Source organism: Diceros bicornis, chromosome 2 (assembly GCF_020826845.1).
Source record: "Diceros bicornis minor isolate mBicDic1 chromosome 2, mDicBic1.mat.cur, whole genome shotgun sequence".
In the NCBI taxonomy this organism is placed as follows: domain Eukaryota; kingdom Metazoa; phylum Chordata; class Mammalia; order Perissodactyla; family Rhinocerotidae; genus Diceros; species Diceros bicornis.
The window spans coordinates 81,742,878-81,762,027 of NC_080741.1; the positions used below are offsets into that span (position 1 = coordinate 81,742,878).

The window sequence follows — 19,150 nt, forward strand, 5'->3', positions numbered from 1 at the left end:
CAGGGTACCAGTGCCGACGTCAGGAGGCAGTTAGGAGGGCAGGGCACAGGCCCAGTCGCCTCCTGTGGCAGGAGAGGAGGGGAGTGACAGCAGAAGAAGGGACAGCATAAGTGAGGTGTTCCGGTTCCCTGTTGCTATTGCTGCATGTCGGCCCACTCTAACCTTCAGTGGCACAAGACAGCCGTTTTATGATGGTCATGGATTCTATGGGTCACGAGCTGGGGCAGGGCAGAGGGCATGGCTCAGCTCCACGACATCTGGGCCTCAGCTGGGAAGACTCGAAGGCTGGGGGCTGGGATCATCCGGATGCTTCTTCACTCCCTGGGGCCTGAGCTGGAATGACTCCAAGGCTGGGCTCAGCTGAGGCTGCTGCCTCAAGTGCCTACCGACGGCCTCTCCATGTGGCCCGGGCTTCCTCACAGCGTGGCGGCCTCAAGGCAGTTGACCGTCTTAGGTGGGGCTCAGAGCGAGTGTGCCAGCGCCCAAGGCGGAAGCCACATCCCCTTCCGGGACCCAGCCTCGGAAACCACAGAGCATCACCTCCTGCCATCCTCCGCAGTCACAAGGCTCCCAAATTCCAGGGAGGTGGCGCAGGCTCCACCTGTTGTGGGAGGAAGGCCGAAGAATTGGCCAGTGTTTCTGAAACCCACGGAAGGGGGAAATGTCTCAGGAAAGAAGAGGAGGACGAGTACTAGAGGAAGTCCTGTTACCTGGAGGAGACGTCAGAGAAAAAGCGACAGGGCTGCGGGAGAGTCAGAGAAGACAGCGTTTACCAGGAGTGATGACAGGAAGTAGTAGTCACAGGAGGAGGAGGGCGTTCGGAGAGTAAGGTTGAGAAGAGGAAAAGGAATAGCAGTAGCGAGAGAGTCGAGAGAGTGAGGAGAAAGAGACTAGCTGAACAGGAAGAACCGCAGCGGGAACGGGAGGGGTGGCCCAGGAGAGGCCGCTGCTTGGTGGGGAGAGTGGAGGGAGAAGGTGTGCAAACGCTTGGGGGAGTCACACAGGAGATAGGACCAAGGTGGGGACAAGTGAGTCACCCGGCAATGTAACAGGACAAGGGGGCAGCGTGGCAGTCACGGGAGAAGCAATCGGAGGAATAGATGGAGGAGGAGGAGCAGCGATGGGGGAGCAGCGAATGAATGAAGGAGGGCGGGAGCAGGAGTAACAGCAGGGGGAGCACAGAGCGGTTTAGGACCCGGAGGACTCCGGAGCCAGGTGCCGGCTGCACTCAGTGTCTGAACTGTGCCTCGGTTGTCTTATCTGTAAAGCGGGGTGGTGATGCCAATCACACTTCCCTGATAAGCTTGTAGTGAGGGTTAATGAGTTAATGCTCATTACAAGTTAATGCGTGTAAAGCACTGAGCGCCTGGCTCGTAGCAGGGCCTCTGTAAGCGTTAGCTGCCTTTCCTAGTGTATTAATCCCGCAGAAATGGGAGAGGTACTCTGAGCACCAGTAGCTGCAGGGGCCCGTCAGACAAGCAGGGCCAGCTGACCCGAGGGTCTGCCCGCTCCTCAAGGACCCCACCTGCCCATCTAGCACACTTGGGTCCTGCTGGCCCCCACCCCGCAGCCTCTGAGCAGGTCGCTGCGCAGGAGGCGGGATGAGACTGAGCCCTGCCACTGGCAGGAACCGAGAACCGAAGTAGGGACAGAACTCAGCCAGGGTTACTCTGTGAGGTGACAGGACCCGTGTCCCACCGGGCTTCCAGGCCCCCCTGCTGGGGCTCTCTGGGGAGAAGGGGCACAGGTTTGGCTCCAGGTGCTGGGGGCTGTTGCACTAGAACCTTCTTAACTCTGGACTCTGACTGCACTTCCTGGGAACCTGCCAGCCTTTGGGGTAGGGGGGCAAGTACAACCCGGTCTGGTGAGGCAGGGGCCTGAGCACACCACTGGGGTGCAGGAAGGAACTATTGTTACTTGCCTTTCTTTTCATTATCTAAAAAATAAAGAAAGTAAGTTTTACTGGTATTTAATATATGGATTGACCACAGTACATATATTTAACGTATAAGTGTGTACACCCTGTGGGGGGATGTGCTCCCAGATTGTTTTATCAATAGGGGCATGAGACCACAAAAGTTCAGAGAACCCTGTGCGAAGGTCACCACTCCCGAGCAAGCCAGCCGCCTGACGGAGCCTACTGCAGCCAGCACCAACAGCTCGGCAATTACAGCAGGACCCCAGCAGGGCTCGAAACAGCCTTCGTGTTCTGGTCTGAGCTCCTCACACTTTGCCTCCTTTTCAAGCTCTCCATCGTCCTGAGCTTTGTTTCACCCCTTCCCTGATTACTGCTATCAAACAGTCTGTATTCCACATTTCTGTATGTTCTTCCCCTCCAAGAAAATAACCCAAACATTTCTCACTGGACTGCCTGGAAATGGCACTGAGCACTGGAAAGACCAGAGTTCAAATCCCACTGGGTTGAGACCCCAGCCGCACCGTTTCGCTCATTCCCTCAGTGGGTGTGGTTGGGCACCTACTACGTGCGAGGCCCTGCACTCCATGCACAGGGACATCAGTCCCTTGGACAAAGTCCTTGTTCTTACTCAGCTTACGTCCTAAGGAAACGGCTTATTTGCTGCGTGACCTCAGGCAGGTCACTGTCCTTCTCTGAGTCTCAGTTCACCCACCTGTGAAGTGGGGCTCACAACCCCCAACCTTGCAGTGTAGCTGTGATGAAAGGAGGTAAGGGGCCTGGGGTGTTCGATGGAAAGCATCCCAGGTGCATAGAGCTGGAAGACATCTCAGTCCGACCACCTTAGTCTGCAGCATGGACAAATGCAGATGAGAAGAGGGCGTGTCCGGTATTTTCTCCGTAAGCATCTTTGCCGTAGACATCTTCGCTGCAAGTATTGTCACCACAAACATTTTTGCTGCATAACTAATTGGCTGTAAGGCAATTTTGCTGTAAAAGATAATACCACAAAAAATAAAAGACAGACATGAAAAAGGACATAATGAAACATGAGAAATGAATAACAAAATTAAAAAGTCTTTATTGCAAAATACAAAATATTTGAATACGTTTAAAATGTGTGTAGATTCATGGCAATACTGCACACATAACTGATTTTCTTTTGTGGGTTGTACCTAAGCACTTGTCTCCGAAGTCTTTCGTTCATAGTATTGTACTTTTTTTTTCTGCTTGTCAGTCTCCTTGTTCAGCATCCATCGCACTTTTTCTTTTTCACTAAGATTTCTTCCGTCTTTGAGAGGGTATCACTTTCTAGATAAGAGGTGCACATTTATAACTGAGCTGTGTACTGTGCTGTGAAAAGCCTTCCACACTGTTGTTTATTCTCAACCTATTGTCACATGTTCGCTGACAGACGTTCCAAAGTTCTATGGGAAACACGGAGCTGAGATTTATATGGTATAAAAACGGGAGAACTGCCTCAGTAGAGAAATGAAACCAGTTCAACTGTCAACCAGTTGAAACCAAACTGGTCAACCAGTTCTTTTATCTTTTATGGCAAAATTGCCTCACCACCAGCTAGTTATGCTGCAAAAATGTTTGGCAAAGATGTCTACAGCAGAACACTTATGGCGAAAGTACCTAGAACTGAGAGAGGGGCCCTGACTTGTCCAAGGTCACTCAGTGAGGAGGGAAGTGGGGCCCAGGGGTCCTCTCCAGTCCTTCTGCTCTTGAGTCGGGGGTTTCTGCATGGAACGGCCAGGGCTGAGGAGGCCCATCATATTCTGGTGTGGAAAGAAAGCCCTGTGACCCCAGAGTCTGCCTTCATGCTCACGCCAGCCGGCAAAGCTGGAAGCCAACTTCTCCCCTCTCGCTCCACCACCAAGTGGTCCCCAGGGGACACGCACCCCAGCTCCCTTTGAGGAACAGCAGCGTCTAGCGTCTGGGCTGGAAGAATGGCTTGGGAGCCCCAGGCAGCCCAGCATTCGAGTCATGTGGAAATGACTGTTCTTTAAACATCAGTTCAGCCACAGGCACTCAGGGAAAAGGCCCAGCGCAGCATGGGTAAGGGTGAGGCAGAGCATGCAGGGGGCCAGTGTTTCTTTCCTCATCCCCTGCAGCTCAGCTCAGGCCACAAACCTGCACGTCTCACTCAGCAAAACAAAAGCCTGACCCCCGCCCCGCCTTCCGTTAGAAGACCAGTTAGTGGGCGTGCTCTCAGAGGTCTCGCCCTTGCTTCAGCCACAGGGGCTCGCCAGAGGATGATTTCTTTCAGCCCACAGAGGACTCTGCTCCAGAGAGTCCGGAGAGTACCCATCTTGGTACCCTTGCAGGCATGTTTTGCGCCCTAAGATTGGGGCACCAGGAAACTGCCTTGCTTCCCTTAATCGAGGTCAGTGTCCATGGGGTTGGGCTAAACATCTCCAAGAAATATCTTTAAATAAGCAGATTCCTTACTTGAGAAGTGTCCAGAAATGACTGAAACCATCTGTGTTCGCCCCTTCATGTTTGCACATTTGTTACTGTTTTTTAAACTGATCATGGTCTCTTCTTCAAAAACCAGGAGAAAGGAGGATACTAATAGCCCCATTTCATATGCAGTGTGTGTCTCAGAAGGCTGCACAGGCATCCAGGACTTGAGGGACTGAGATCCTAGACAGAAGGGCAGCTTGTTGAGATGAGCCCAACCTTTTCCCCTTGGGTGGTTTGCTGATTCTCGGCATGGGGTGAGAGGCGGAGAAGCCATACGAACTCTAAGCAGTCTCCTGAGGCCGACAAGTCAATATTGAAGTTCAGGGCTACCAGAGCCACCATGACTTGAAGATCCTGAAGAGAAGGGAGGCACAGAGAAGTAAGCCTGACCCTCAGCACCAGTTCTCCCCTCGGGCATTCACCAGTTCCTAGCCTAGCAGAGAGCGACTGAAGGGCAGAGTGCAGTGTCCTTCCATCTCACAGAACTCAGGAGACAAAATAGGAGTTCAGAGCCCATCATGGAGAAGAAGCCCTAGGAATCACCCCAGGCTTTTGGTTGGGACCACTGAGAGTGATAGCCCAGGAGTAAGGGGGGCACCACAGGAGGACCAAGACTTACAAAAATTGCAACCCTAGACTTGAGTCAGGGCAGCTGCTGATTAGAATAAGGTGATGTGCCCTGACTCTAGCTCTGGGGGAAGGTAACGTCATGAAGACTGCCCTCAATTTTTTCATGCACAATATCTGACATTCAATTAATTTTTTTTTTTACCTGACACATCAATAAACAGAACCAAAATGAACAAAAAAAAACAAAAAGAAATAGAACCAAAGGTGACCCAGACATTAGTGTTATCTAAGGTCTTTAATGTTAGACCTTAAAATAACTGTGATTGATATGTTCAAGGAAATGTGACAAATGTGGAATTTCACCAGAGAGCTGGAATCTATAAGAAATAACCAATTGGAAATTCAAGAATGGAAAAATACAATCACTAAAATCAAGAACTCAATAGATGGGTTTACAGATGATTGTGCATATCTGAAGAGAAAATTTGTGGATTGGAAGATTGGTCAGTAGAAAATATGCAGAAAAACATCTCCAATATAAACAAAAACAATGGAAAACACAGGAAAGAGACAGTGAGAAGGTCTAGCATACATGGAACGAGAGTCCCAGAAGGGAGGAGAACTGGAGTGGGACAGAAGCAATAGTTCTGATAACGACTGAGGAAGTTCCAAAACTGATAAAAAGATATCCAAGCACAGTTCCAATAAATGCTACAAACTCTAAGGAGGATAAACATAGGGAAAATCACACCTAAGCCCATAAGACTAAAATTGCTAAGGGGCCGGCCCGATGGCATAGTGGTTAACTGTGTGTGCTCTGCTTTGGTGGCATGGGGTTCACCGGTTTAGATCCTGGGCGTGGGCCTGCACACCGCTGATCAGGCCATGCTGAGGCCGCGTCCCACATACAGCAACTAGAAGGATGTACAACTATGACATACACTGTCTACTGGGGCTTTGGGGAAAAAAAAAAGGAAAAAAGGAGGAATATTGGCAATAGATGTTAGCTCAGGGCCCATCTTCCTCGAAAAAATAAAATAACTTAAAAGCAGTCAGAGGAAAAAAGACATTACTTTCAAAGGAACAACAGTAATACTGACAGCTAACTTCTTAATAGAAACTTTGGAAGGTGGAAGACAATGGATGGCATATTTAAAGTCCTGAAAGAAAACCATTGCCAACCTAAAGATCTGTACGTAGAGAAAACATCCTTCAAAAATGAAGGTGAAATAAAGACAGTTACAGACAACTGAGAGAAATGTTACCAACAGAACACACTAAAAGAAATTCTACAGGGAGTTCTCCAAGCAGAAGGTAAATAATCCCAGATGTAAATATGGACATGCAAAGGAATGAAGGGTAAGAGTAAATTGAAATGAAACTTGACTGTACAAAAACCTAGAATAACATCTTCTGGGGTTTAAAATATATGTAGCATTGGGGCCGCGCAAGCAGTTAAGTGCATGCGCTCTGCTGCGGTGGCCTGGGGTTCGCCGGTTCGAATCCCGAGAGCGCACTGACACACCGCTTGGCAAGCCGTGCTGTGGTGGCGTCCCATATAAAGTGGAGGAAGATGGGCACGGATGTTAGCCCAGGGCCAGTCTTCCTCAGCAAAAAAAGAGGAGGACTGGCAGATGTTAGCACAGGACTGATCTCCTCACAAAAATATATATATATGTAGCATTAACATGTATGACAACAATGAGAGAAACATAAATGGAGTCAAAATGGTAAGGTCCTCGCATTGTCCATAATGTAATAAAAGTAGTAACTTACATTGGACTCTAATGAGTCAAAGATGCATGTTGTAATATTGAGGGTAACCACTAAATTAGTTATCAAAGAACATATAATTAACAAGCGAACAAAGGAAGAAGTGAAATAATAAAATTACTTCTTGATTAATCTAAGATAAGGAAAGAAAAGAGGAAACAAAACATAAAACAGGTGGTACAGATGGAAAACAAATAGTAAGATTGTAAATATAAAATGCAATCAATTTGATACATATTTTGAAAGTACTTACTAAGTGCAGGGACTGTGCTCAATGCAAATACACAAAACTAAATCACAGTTCCTTCCATCATACAATTTAGTGGGGATTTTAAGGAAAGGGAGAAATCTTGTCATATCCTGCTGAAATTCAAATGAGGCTTCATGAAGGAGGTGGTACTTGAGCTGGGCCTTTAGGAACGGGAAAGCTTTTCACAGGAAATAGAGCAGGCCTGCTAGGAGGACATGGGTACCATGGGGAAATGGCCAGTGGTGCAAGGGACACTGGGAATCAGAAAAGCAGAATGTCTGTACATGTGAATCATGGGAGAGAAAGTAATAAAGACCTGTTGGGCTGGAGGAAGATTCTACCTTCAACGCTAGCCCAAGGAGTAAGGACCATATTTCCAATCATGAAGACAAGTATCTAAAAGGAGTCATACAGTTCATCTAGTCAACTCTCCCATTTTACAGATGAGGAAACCGAGACTTGTAAGCAAAAAGAAACTTGACCAAATATCTGGGCACCCCACGGCCAGTCAAGTTGACGTACGAAATTAACCAGCACACCATGTTAGCCATGGGCACTTCTCCCTGGCATGCTCAGGGAGCATGCTGCCTAGGCCTAGAACACACAGTGTGCAAGCAGGCCACAAACTCGGGGGAACACATCATGGACCTTTTGAGGAGAGGAACTAGCATTTATTTACCAAGCCTCTGGCAAGTTTGTGCCAGGCTCGGCACCATGACTGAGTATGATCTCACTCACTGCTCAGATGACCCTCCAATGAAGGTCTGTGCGTTTTCCTCTGTGGAGGAGGGAACAGAGTCTCAGAGAGGGTCAGTAGGGCGGAGCCGGAGCTCCAACTTTGTCTAACTCCAAAGCTCACCTTCTTTGCGCAGCATCAGCCGGGCTTACAAACGACCAAACCCAAATGCACCAGTTACAGCAACTCTACTTCCCAGATCAAACAGACCCCTAAGTGTGCGACAGCTCCAGTGTGACATGAGTTCATTTCTCACTCGTGCGAAGTCCAGCCCTTCACGCAGTGATTCGGGGACCAAGTTTCCTCTATGTTGTGACTCCACCATTTCCACGCGGTCATACACATTAAGCTGATGGAAAGGGAAACAGGAGGCGGGAATGTTCGAGAGGGCTTAAGGGTCCAGACCTGGAAGAGGCTTATTTTACAAAAAAGATATATCTATAGAAAAGATGCAATGTCTCATATTAGGTTCCCTGGAGGCAAAGCCTTTGATGGGGCCTCTTGTGCAAGTGTTTATTGAGGGGGAGCTCAGGAGTAGCTGGTAAGGGAGGGAGGGAAGCAGGATGAGGCAGGGAAGAAACCGAGCAAGGATGTGGTTCAGGAAAAGTCTAGCCTCAGCCTGACCCCACGAGCTGCTCTGGAGCATGAACCACACTTGGAGGGCTGTTCCATCATCCCACGGGAAGAGTGCGGCGACCCAGATGTCCCCCAGGGAGGCTCCCATTGGCTGAAAGGTGTTCTCCGGAGAAAGGAGCAGCTGTGAGCTGCTGGCAGCAACACTCACAGAAGCTGGCAGGTGGGTGCCCATTTTGGGAATGGGGATCTGGGTGGGGCACTAACAGTGTCTACAACAGGAGAGAAAGAAAACACTTCCTACAGGAGAGGGCACTGGACCAGGGTCGGGAAATATAAGTCGGAGTTTTCCAAGAGTGAGGAACTAAAACTATTGATCTGATACCTACTATGAGCCCAGCACCTCCCCACATCTGAGCTTGTTTTGTCCCCAGGACAGCTGTTGATGATCAGACAGTCACTGCCTGGACTGCGACCTCTTGAGGGCAAGTTCTGGGTCCCTGTCACTTTCAGTCAGTGCCCCTTTCTCTAGCTCCATGCTGTGTGCCAGGCCCGCAGGTGCCAGAATCTCTCAGACAAGGTCCCTGCCCCCTAGGTGCTGGGGGACCAGTGAGGGACACAGACAGGTAGGTGAATGGGTCACCACAGACAAGACTGGCAGAGAAATGCCCCAGGAATGTTCCTGGCCCTGTGCTCATGCAGAAGAAGTGCTAAGTGTTTGCTGAATGAAAGAGAAGAATGTCCTTCCCAGTGCTCCCCAGATCCCCAAGCTCGGTCCCTGGCACAGAGTAAGGCGCTCAATAGAAATTTGTGGAACGAATGTCCCTGGGGCTGGATTTGGGCTCAGAAATTACTGTGCTTTCTGGTCACTCATCCACTCTGGCTAAGCTGGGTGCTGAGCTGGAGACCGTGTCTACACAGACTCCAAGGCCACCATCCTGTCCATGGGACACTCCAGTGGACAGGCCTAATGCCAGACCCCAGCTGTTCTCCTCTCCATCCCACCCTCTCCCTAGTGTCCTTGCAGGAAGAGGATATTAGAGCCTTGAGTGCTGGAATGAGAAAAGCTTACTTTAGTCCTTCATCCACTACAACCACTGTCTTTGTCAGCTAGGCCACCATAACAAAATGCCACAGGCTGGATGGCTTAAACAATGGAGATTTATTTTCTCACAGTTCTGGAGACTGGAAGTCCAAGATCAAGGTGCCACCAGGTCAGTGTTTGGTGACTGCTCTCTCCTTAGGTTGCAGGTGGCTGCCTTATTACTGCATGCCCACACAGCCTTTCCTGTGTGCTCACGTGGAGAGACAGCACTCTGGTGTCTCTTCCTCTTCTTATAAGGGCACTAATCCCACGTGACCTCATCTAACCCTAATTCAAGTGGTTGTAAATATGTGGATTTGTTTCTGGACTCTTTATTCTGTTCCATTGATGTATGTGTCTGTCTTAATTACTGTAGCTTTATAATAAGTCTTGATATCTGGAGAGTGAAGTCTTCCAGGTTTGTTGTTCTTCAAGACTGTCTGGACTATTCTAAGTCCTTTGTATTATCATATAGATTTCAGAATTAGATGATCAATTTCCACCAAAAAAAAAAAAAAAAGAGAGAGGAAGAAAAGAAATACACTTTAAATCTCTCCATTTATTTCTTTTTGTGTGTGTGTATGAGGAAGATCAGCCCTGAGCTAACATCCGATGCCGATCCTCCTCTTTTTTTGCCAAGGAAGATCGGCCCTGAGCTAACATCCGTGCCCATCCTCCTCTACTTTACTGGGATGCCACCACAGCATGGTGTGACAAGCGGGGCATCGGTGCCCACCCAGGATCTGAACCCGTGAACCTCAGGCTGCCGAAGCGGAGCATGTGCACTTAACCACTTGCGTCACTGGGCCGGACCCCATTTATTTCATTTTTAATTACTGTCAGCAGTGTTCTGTAATTTTCAGTGTAGAGGTCTTACACGTCTTTCTTAGATTGCCCCTAGCTATTTTATTATAAAGGATACCAGCTCTTTTAGGTAATATAGGAATATGTTTATCCAAAATATAGGTATATATAATAATATATCCAAATTATAGGTATATAGAGAGGATGCTTATCAGTGACAGGCTGGCCTACTCAGATCTGGGGGGAAAAACTGCCTTCAGAGACCTTAATGGTAAGATGACACTTAACAGATCAAACCAGAAATATGAAAAGTCACCTTGAAGAGAGTAAATGCCTCCTAACGTACGAAGACCTTAAAGAGTGAATATCTTAATATATCTGAAGAGAGAATGTGTCAAGGAGAGTCACAGAGGTAAAAATTGTCACTGCCCATCCAAATCATGTCTGGGAAAGTGCACCTTGTCAGGAGGGACCACAGCACGTGGCACGCAGGACAGGGATGGATGGATGTATCAGTCTGGCTGAGGCGAATGCCTTGTCCTGGTTTTGTGTTCACTGAACACTCTCATCGCTTGTCTTCTCACATAACCTGCTTCCAAGAGGAGAATGTACTGGTGAAGTGGCTGCAAGGATCAGCTCACTCAACAATTAGGTTTCTCATTATAAATAAATGGGTACTCTGTCTTCTCTCCTGATCTCCTAGGAGATTCAAGACAAATCAGCATCTCAGGGCCCTACCTGGCCTTAGACACTGCTGAGATCACACTTCTTAACTTGCATGGCTGAGGACTAGACTCCATAGTGAATTTGCCAAAATTAATGCCACTTAGTGAAGCATGTTGGTGACCCTCGGAGTTATTAAGTGTCCTGTCACAGCCATACAGAAATGTAAACACATTATGGACTTCATTGAATGACTGGAGATTTGAATTAGTTATAAAAAAACATAGCTGTGTAACAAAATTTCAGCTAAATAGCTTTCATTCACTAATATTTATTACACCTCTTCCATATGCTATGCTCTTTTTTAGTCTCTAGAGATACAGAAAAACAAAATCCCTGCCTCCGTGGAGCTTACATTTTAGTGGGGGGATAGACAATAAACACGTAGACATATTAAATGATGTCAAGTGTGAGCAGAGAAAAGGAACAGAGCGCGATGTCATAGAGGACGATCTGGGGAGGACTCTCGGAGGAGGTGATAATTGAGCTGAGCCATGGATGAAGCGAGAGTGAGCCATGTGGATATGTGTGGGCCAAATATTCCAGGCAAAGGCCCCAAAACAGAGAGTACTTGGCAATGATGAGTGAAGTGAGGGGGGCAGTGAGGTCATGAGGCGTCACACTGAATCGGGCCTCGAAGGCCCAGGTCAAGACTTTGCCTTTCACTCCGTGTGGGATGGAAAGGCTTTGGAGGGCTTTCAGCATATCTGGCTTCTGTTTTAACAAGATTCCCCTGTTGATATGCTGAGAGTAGTCACAGAAAGGAGCAGGCCAAGTGACAAAGCAACAGCAGCAATCCAGGTAGGCAACGGTGATGTCTTGTGCCAGAATGGTAACGGTGGAGGGGTGAGAAGCAGACGGACTTGGGATATGTTTTGGAATTTGGGCCAATATGTTGCACCAATGAACTGAATATGGGTGTAAGAGAAAAAGAAAAGAGTCAAGGATGCCTCCAATGTTTTGGGCCTGAGAAACTGGAAGGATGGCGTTGCCAACACCTGAGATGGGAAGATTAGGGAGCAGCAGGTAGAGGGGAGGGAGGAGAGTGATCAGGAATTGGATTGGCCATGCTGAAGTTTGACGTGCCTATCAGACATTCATGTGGAGGGAAGAGAGTGTTTCAAGGGGGAAATGACAGAATGTGTCAGCTGATCGGAGAGGCCGAGTAAGATGAGGCCTGAGAACTGACAATTGGATTTGGAAATGTCGAGGTCATTGCTAACCCTGCCATAAAATGGACCAGAGTATTGGGACCACGGCTGGAGGAGGATGCGGAGGTCTAGGAAGGTTTTTGCCTTTTACTTGGTTTTTGTCTTATTTTGTTTTGAATGGAAGCTAGTACATCAAGTTTGAAGCTAAAGGTGACGATCCAGGAGAGAGGGGAAAATTAAGCTGCAAGAGAGAAGGGAGAATCATAGGAGCAGAACAGGATTATGTGATAAGGGATGGGATCCAGGGAACAGCTGGGAGTTGAACTTAGGTGGGAGTACAGACTGTTCCCCTCTGTCACAGAAGGGAAGGCAGAGGTAGGTTTGCAGCGGGAGGATGCAGAAGTTCTCTTTTGATTGCTTGGGTTTTCTGGGTGAACTAAGAAGTGAGGTCACAAAATGTAACCATCACAAAGGCATGAAAAGATAACTATTATAAAGACTAATGACTTCGAACTGTTGAAAATGTATTCTCTTTATTTACTTAGTATTTTCAATTAAAATAAAGGGTCAACAATAGTGCAGTGAAGCAAAAGAAAAAACAGGTAAATTGGACTTCATCAAAATTAAAAGCTTTTGTGCCCGATACTGTCCCTAGAGGACACTATCAAGAGAGGAAAACACAAGCCACAGAATGGGAGAAAATACTTGCAAATCATATATCTGATAACGGTCTTATATCCAGAATATGTAAAGAACACTTACAACTCAATAACAAAAAGACAAACAACCCAAATAAAAAGTGAGCAAAGGACTTGAATATAGATTTCTCCAAAGAAGATATACAAATGGCCAGCAAGCACATGAAAAGATGCTTAGTCACAATGTGATACCACTTCACACCCACTAGCATCACCATTAAACACACACACACAGAAAATAACAAGTGTTGGTAAGGATGCAGAGGAATTGGAATCCTCATACACTGCTGATGAGAATGTAAAACAATGCAGCCACTGTGGAAAACAGTGTGGCCATTCCCAGTAAGTTAAACCTAGAATTACCATCTGACAGCATTTCCCCTCCTGGGCATCTATCCAAAAGGACTGACAACAGGGGTTCAAACAAGAACTTGTATATGAATGTTCAGAGCAGCTCTATTCACAATAGCCAAAAGACGGAAACAACCCAAATGTCCATCAACAAATGAATGATTAAATAAGATATGGTCTAGCCATACAATGGAATATTATTCAGCCATAAAAAGGTAGGATGTACTGACACATGCTACAACGTGAATGAACCTTGAAAACATGCTAAGTAAAAGAAGCTAGACACAAAAGGCCACATATTGTATGATTTCACTTGTATAAAATATTCAGAATTGACAAGTCCATAGAGACAGAAAGCAGATTAGTGGTTGCTAGGAGCCTGGGGGGAGGGGATAACTGCTTAACGGGTACAGGGTTTCCATTTAGGGGGATGAGAAAGTTCTGGAGCTAGATAGAGGTGATGCGTGGACAACATCATGAATGTACTTAGTGCCAGTGAATGGGTACATTTTAAAATGGCTGCAATGGTAAATTTATGTTGTGTGTATTTTGCCACAATAAAAAAAATAGTGCAGTTATATTCAGATTACATTATTTAAAGGGATGAAATATATATGCCATTAAAATAAACCTAAACTAATTTCTCAGTCAGTGTAATTCTGGGAATTGTGGGATTTTTAGAGCTGGTAAAGACCATAGAGATTGATTACTTATGCCTAGATTGTAACGTTAGTTTGTTGACAATATTCAGTAACTTTCTAATTATCACAAATATTAGAATTATTCATCCTGTTACAAGACTTTTTCTACCAAGAGGTTTACAATTCTCCCTTACTCATTGGTTGGCATACTGACCCTGGACTCAAAAATCAACCTTGCGGAATCCAATCATGTCTGACTTAAAGCATAAACTGTTCTACTTTCTTTCCATTTCTAACACCATTGGCATTGGGGCCATAACAAATCGCATAAATTCATTAGCTGACATGTTAGAATAATTTATTGTCTGATTTTCTTCATGCTATAAATTAAATTAATATAAACGTTAGCATGCGGAATATTTAGACTAAGAATGAAACATTAAATCAATATTTGTCCCATGAGCTGTGCACAGATACCTTATCAACTTACCTTTCAAATGAAGTCGTTTTAATGAAGTAGTGACTCATTGCCATAGAGCTTTTTATGATGATTCTACTTAATGAAATATTTGTTTGTAGGAAGAAAAAAAAAATTTTTCAAAAAACCAAAAAGACATTTTTAAAGCAATTTTTCAGATTACAACGTTAAACTCATCTCTAGCTCTGTAAAGGTATATGACAGGAGATCTTTAAAGTTTCACTGCATTTCAAGATTGTTCTTGAAGAGATACTTAGCCTATAATTGACGGAAAGAAAAAAAGACAAGTCAACAATTTAGAAGATACTATGAGATATTTATTAGTCATAGACTTGTACTATTAATGTTTACAATTTAAAAATAAAAGTACATAAATCTTTTACTTTCAAATGAGTAATAAAAATCTTCTTATAAACTGTGAAGGTATTAGAGGCTATTTCCCAGAAACCAGACACACAATTTTTCTACCTCAACTTGCTTTCCACTTAAATTCAGGCATTTTTTATTTTCAAATTGATATTTAAAAAAAACAAAACTAAACTAAAACCTCTTACCAGAAAATCAGTGGGATCATCCGATCTGACCTTACAACACTCAATGAGACCCTGTGTAAGCGTTGGCATAACAAAGGTCATTAAATAGTTCCTCGGGGGAATAGACTGGGCCTCTAGTAATTCTCTTCTCTTTTCGCTTCCTCTAGTCGTTTACTCTACAAATAGGACATTTGGGGGTGGGGTAAACAGACAGAAAGGGGAGAACACTTTCACACAACTCACTCCAGAGTGCATCAGAACCAGATACTGCTCTAAATGTTCACCACGTTATGATAAAGATGACATTTCCACTCAGCAGAGAAAAGATGTAAATGGTGTTATAACAACTGCCTCGTCATTTAGAAAATAATAAACTGGATTCCTACCTCACTACTTTTTTTTTTTTTAATTTTATTTATTTATTTCCCCAAAGCCCCAGTAGATAGTTGTACGTCATCGTTGCACATCCTTCTAGTTGCTGTATGTGGGACGCGGCCTCAGCATGGCCAGAGAAGCGGTGCGTTGGTGCACACCCGGGATCCGAACCCAGGCCGCCAGTAGCAGAGCGCGCACTCAACCGCCAAGCCATGGGGCCGGCCCCCTACCTCACTTCTTAAACCAAAATAATTTCTAGCTGCCCAGATGAAGCAAAGTAAAAGAAAGCAAGCTAGAACTGCTAATAGAAAGGCTAGAAGGTATTGGTCTGGTGGACATGTGTTATTCTTTGCTTAGCATACAGCTCCCCTCTCTCAGGAATAATAATTCCAGGTTTCCTTTGAGAAATCTCCCTTCTCAGCCTGGTGGTTTAGGTGGGACTTAAGGCCGTCAGTCCAGCCCACCTCCTGGCCATGGACATTAGTTAAGGATGGGCTCATCAAGCAGATCCTAAGGATGATGCCAACAAGGAAGGCAGAGCAGAGAGAGGGATCCCAGGTCCCTGGTGATTGATTGATTGATTGATTTTTGTGTGTGTGAGGAAGATCAGCCCTGAGCTAACATCCATGCTAATCCTCCTCTTTTTGCTGAGGAAGACCGGCTCTGAGCTAACATCTATTGCCAGTCTTCCTCCTTTTTTTCCCCAAAGCCCCAGTAGATAGTTGTATGTCATAGTTGCACATTCTTCTAGTTGCTGTATGTGGGACGCGGCCTCAGCATGGCCGGAGAAGCGGTGCGTCGGTGCACGCCCGGGATCCGAACCTGGCTGCCAGTAGTGGAGTGCGGGCACCTAACCCCTAAGCCATGGGGCCGGCCCATCTAAGCCATTTTGAGTTTGCTTTTCTATCACTGCAAGATAAAGAGTCCTAACTGATATTATTTGTTTGAAAAGATGTCTTTCCCAGCAAGACAGCAAACCCAGAAATTAAAATGGGAAAGAGATTGATGGATTTGACGACATGCAAGCACAAAACGCTTTTATGGCCAGGAAAAAACACCATAAATAATGTTAAAAGATAAATGATGAGTTGAGAAAAACTATTTGCAACATATTATAAAAAGCTAGCATATTATGAGAGTGCACACTATTTGCCAGGCACTGGCTGCATATTTTTATATATATTAACTCTTTAATCACCATAGCAACTCTATGAAGTAGGTACTATCATCATCCTCATTTTACAGATGCAGAAACTGAGACGGAGAGTAACATGCACAGGGCCACATACCTGCAAAGAGAGTGCAGCGGGACTGGGACTCTAGCAACATAGCCTGGGAGACTCTTGTCTCCTGGGGTCATGCCTGTTTCTCTTACACGACCTTATTAGGAGCTGTTCTTGCAAAATGATAAGAAAAAGACACATAGCCCAAACAGGGGCAGAGAAAATACGCAACATGAGAAGAACTATAAATGCCTACCTAACATAGGAAAAGTTGTTCAATTACTGATCAGAGAAGTGAACACTAAAACTGTGAGATGGGTTTTTGTTTCTCAGATGGGTGTGTGTGAGCAAAATGGAGAAAGCAGGGTTGGAGGAGGTGTGGGGAAACACACTGTTGGTATGTGAACTGGTTTATCCTTGCTGGAGGGCAGGGTAGAAACATGTATCAAAAGTTGAGCCATGTATAGTCTGACCTAGCAAACCTTACGAATTCATGCTAAGAAGACAATCATGCACCCAAAGATGTGTGCATAAGGACTTCCTCCCTTCCCTCCTTCCTTCCCCCCTCCCTCTCTTTCCTCCTTCCTTCCACAAATATTTGTTAAGTGCCTGTCATGCGCTAGGCACTGTTGTAGGCATTGGAAATATAGTAGAGAACAACATACACAAAAATCCTTGTCCTCATGTAATTTAAATTCTGTGCAGCGAAAAGACAATAAATGAGATAGATATACAAAATACATAGTACCTTAGATAGAATAAGTGCAAAGAGGGAAATTAAGAAGTATAAAAGGGGATATGACATGTTGTAAGGAAGCGCACGGCTTGAAGTTTTAAACGTGGTGTCCAGGAAAGGCCTCATCAGAAAGATGACTTGTACTAAACACTTGAAGCAAATAAGGAACTTAGTTAACACAGATAGTTCAAAGAAGGGCACTGGGGCATTATTTAAAATTGGGAAATATTGGAAGCAGTCAGGTCACAAAGGACCTTGGTGGCCACAATTAGGAGTTTGACCTTTCTGTAACAGTGATGGACAACTTGTGAAGAGTTGAAACAGAGAATGGCCACAGCGGATCTGTAATTTAGAAGGATCGCCTGGCAGCTGCATGGGCACAGATTGGAGATGGACGGTGGCGGAGTTGGGGAGACCAGCGAGAAGGCACCACATAATTCTGGCAAGAAACAATGACCCTGATCAGGAGAAGTGGAGAGCTGTGGGTGCATGTGAGCGCTATTTTAGGAAGCAAATAAGTAAGACTCAGGAATCGGGGGAATGAGGAGGGCGGAATGAAGCTGACCACCCAGGTCAGATGGGTAAGTGGAGGAAAATCAAGTGAAATCACAAGGTCGACATGAAGCGAATGCTACACCGTCACAGGGACATGTGTTATTACTACTACTGGCAATGGCTGGTTATTATTATCGTTATTATTTATACTAAGCAAAAGACCATGGGCAGCTTTTAAAAAATAATACATATGACAAAACAAACTTGTTTGGGGTATTTCCGTGACATTTCTCTATTAGCAGGATGGGAAGTGCAACTGGCCTAAACAGCTTTGCAGGCCCCCCCTGCAGATTCACATGCACACACACATGCACACTCACCCACTCCTCCCAGCGAGCAGTCTTCTCTGCTATCTCCATGGCTTCCTTGTGCTCATGTTCTGCTTCCTCCATAGCCTCCCGGGCCAGGCTTTCCTTGGCCGCCCGCCGCTACTCTTCTGCCTTTTCATCTGTTAAAACATCGTTTCGAGCCTTCCCAATCTCTTTGATGAGCTGTTTGGTAGCAAGTCTGTTCTGAGCATCTTCAAGTTTTCCTACATCTTTAAACCAGGAGAGAGCAAGAAGATCAACACAAGCTCACATTCTCGGCCTGCCTGCCACTGAGAAAATTCTTTACTAATACAAATTTGTGATGGTGAATTGTGTAAATTACCACATTGGGGTTTCCTTTTCTAGCTGCCAGCACAGTTCAGAGTTTCTCGTCTTGCTGGCCAACATCAGACCAGTGTCCCGGAGGCCGGGGAGGAAGACTGGGCTCAGGTCTCTGAGTCCTGACAGTCACTGCTGATTTAAGCGGATGAGTTGGGGAACGGGCCTCCTCAAAAGGAATGAGTTCTTCATCCCTGGAAGCATCTAAACAGAGACTGTGACACTTCTATGGGGGTTTCCACAGAAGGAAGGCCTGCCCTCGTTGGAGGCCAGGCAGGCTCACCTCCAGGTTTCTGTTGTTTTCCGCTTCGGAGAATCAAGGATTCTGGGATACGTTTTCAATTCATAAAAAAATTAACCATTTCAGTTAGCCTACATGAATAGGAAAAAGTCCAAACTCCAGAATATCTGACTAATGTTAATATCAAGACCAAAAAAAGAAGAAAAAAGGGCGTGTTGTTAACAATGAGTTTCCCCACAAAGTTTCTGAGTGATGTAGTAGATCCTACATCACTGTCTTGGGTTTGCATAGAAGGGTGTACAGTGGATGCATTTTGGTACCGAGTGCCTCCAGACTTTCCTCTGGGTAAGCTCTCATCCTGGCCAGTGCACAGCCCCACTGTGCTCCCCTCCCCCACCCCCATGTTTGTACTGTTTAACCTTGACCTAGACTAAGGGCACCACCTGGTTCTAACATTGGAAGAGGGGAAGACCAGGGCTAATGTATCAGTTGGTGGGTGGAAGCAAACCCACAAAAAAGCAAAAAAACCCCAAGACAAAACAAAAAAGCCTCACATCTGCCACCTCCCTGTTGCCTGAGCTCTCACATATAAATGTATTTCTCCTTGATTCTTCTAGTAGA

At 45.7% G+C, this 19,150-nt stretch overlaps 2 long non-coding RNA genes across 2 annotated transcripts; both read right to left on the reverse strand.

Moving 5' to 3' along the window:
* Nucleotides 1–1,788: 1,788 nt before the first annotated feature.
* Nucleotides 1,789–18,891, reverse strand: LOC131419109 (uncharacterized). The gene is made up of 6 exons (XR_009223143.1): nucleotides 18,293–18,891; nucleotides 17,962–18,179; nucleotides 14,774–14,928; nucleotides 14,232–14,477; nucleotides 2,631–2,905; nucleotides 1,789–1,936 (listed from the first exon to the last, which is right to left on the reverse strand). It is a non-coding gene; the product is annotated as an uncharacterized LOC131419109 (long non-coding RNA).
* LOC131419111 (uncharacterized) lies at nucleotides 2,948–11,247 on the reverse strand. Its single transcript, XR_009223144.1, has 3 exons — nucleotides 10,636–11,247; nucleotides 4,604–4,741; nucleotides 2,948–3,699 (listed from the first exon to the last, which is right to left on the reverse strand). It is a non-coding gene; the product is annotated as an uncharacterized LOC131419111 (long non-coding RNA).
* Nucleotides 18,892–19,150: the final 259 nt, after the last annotated feature.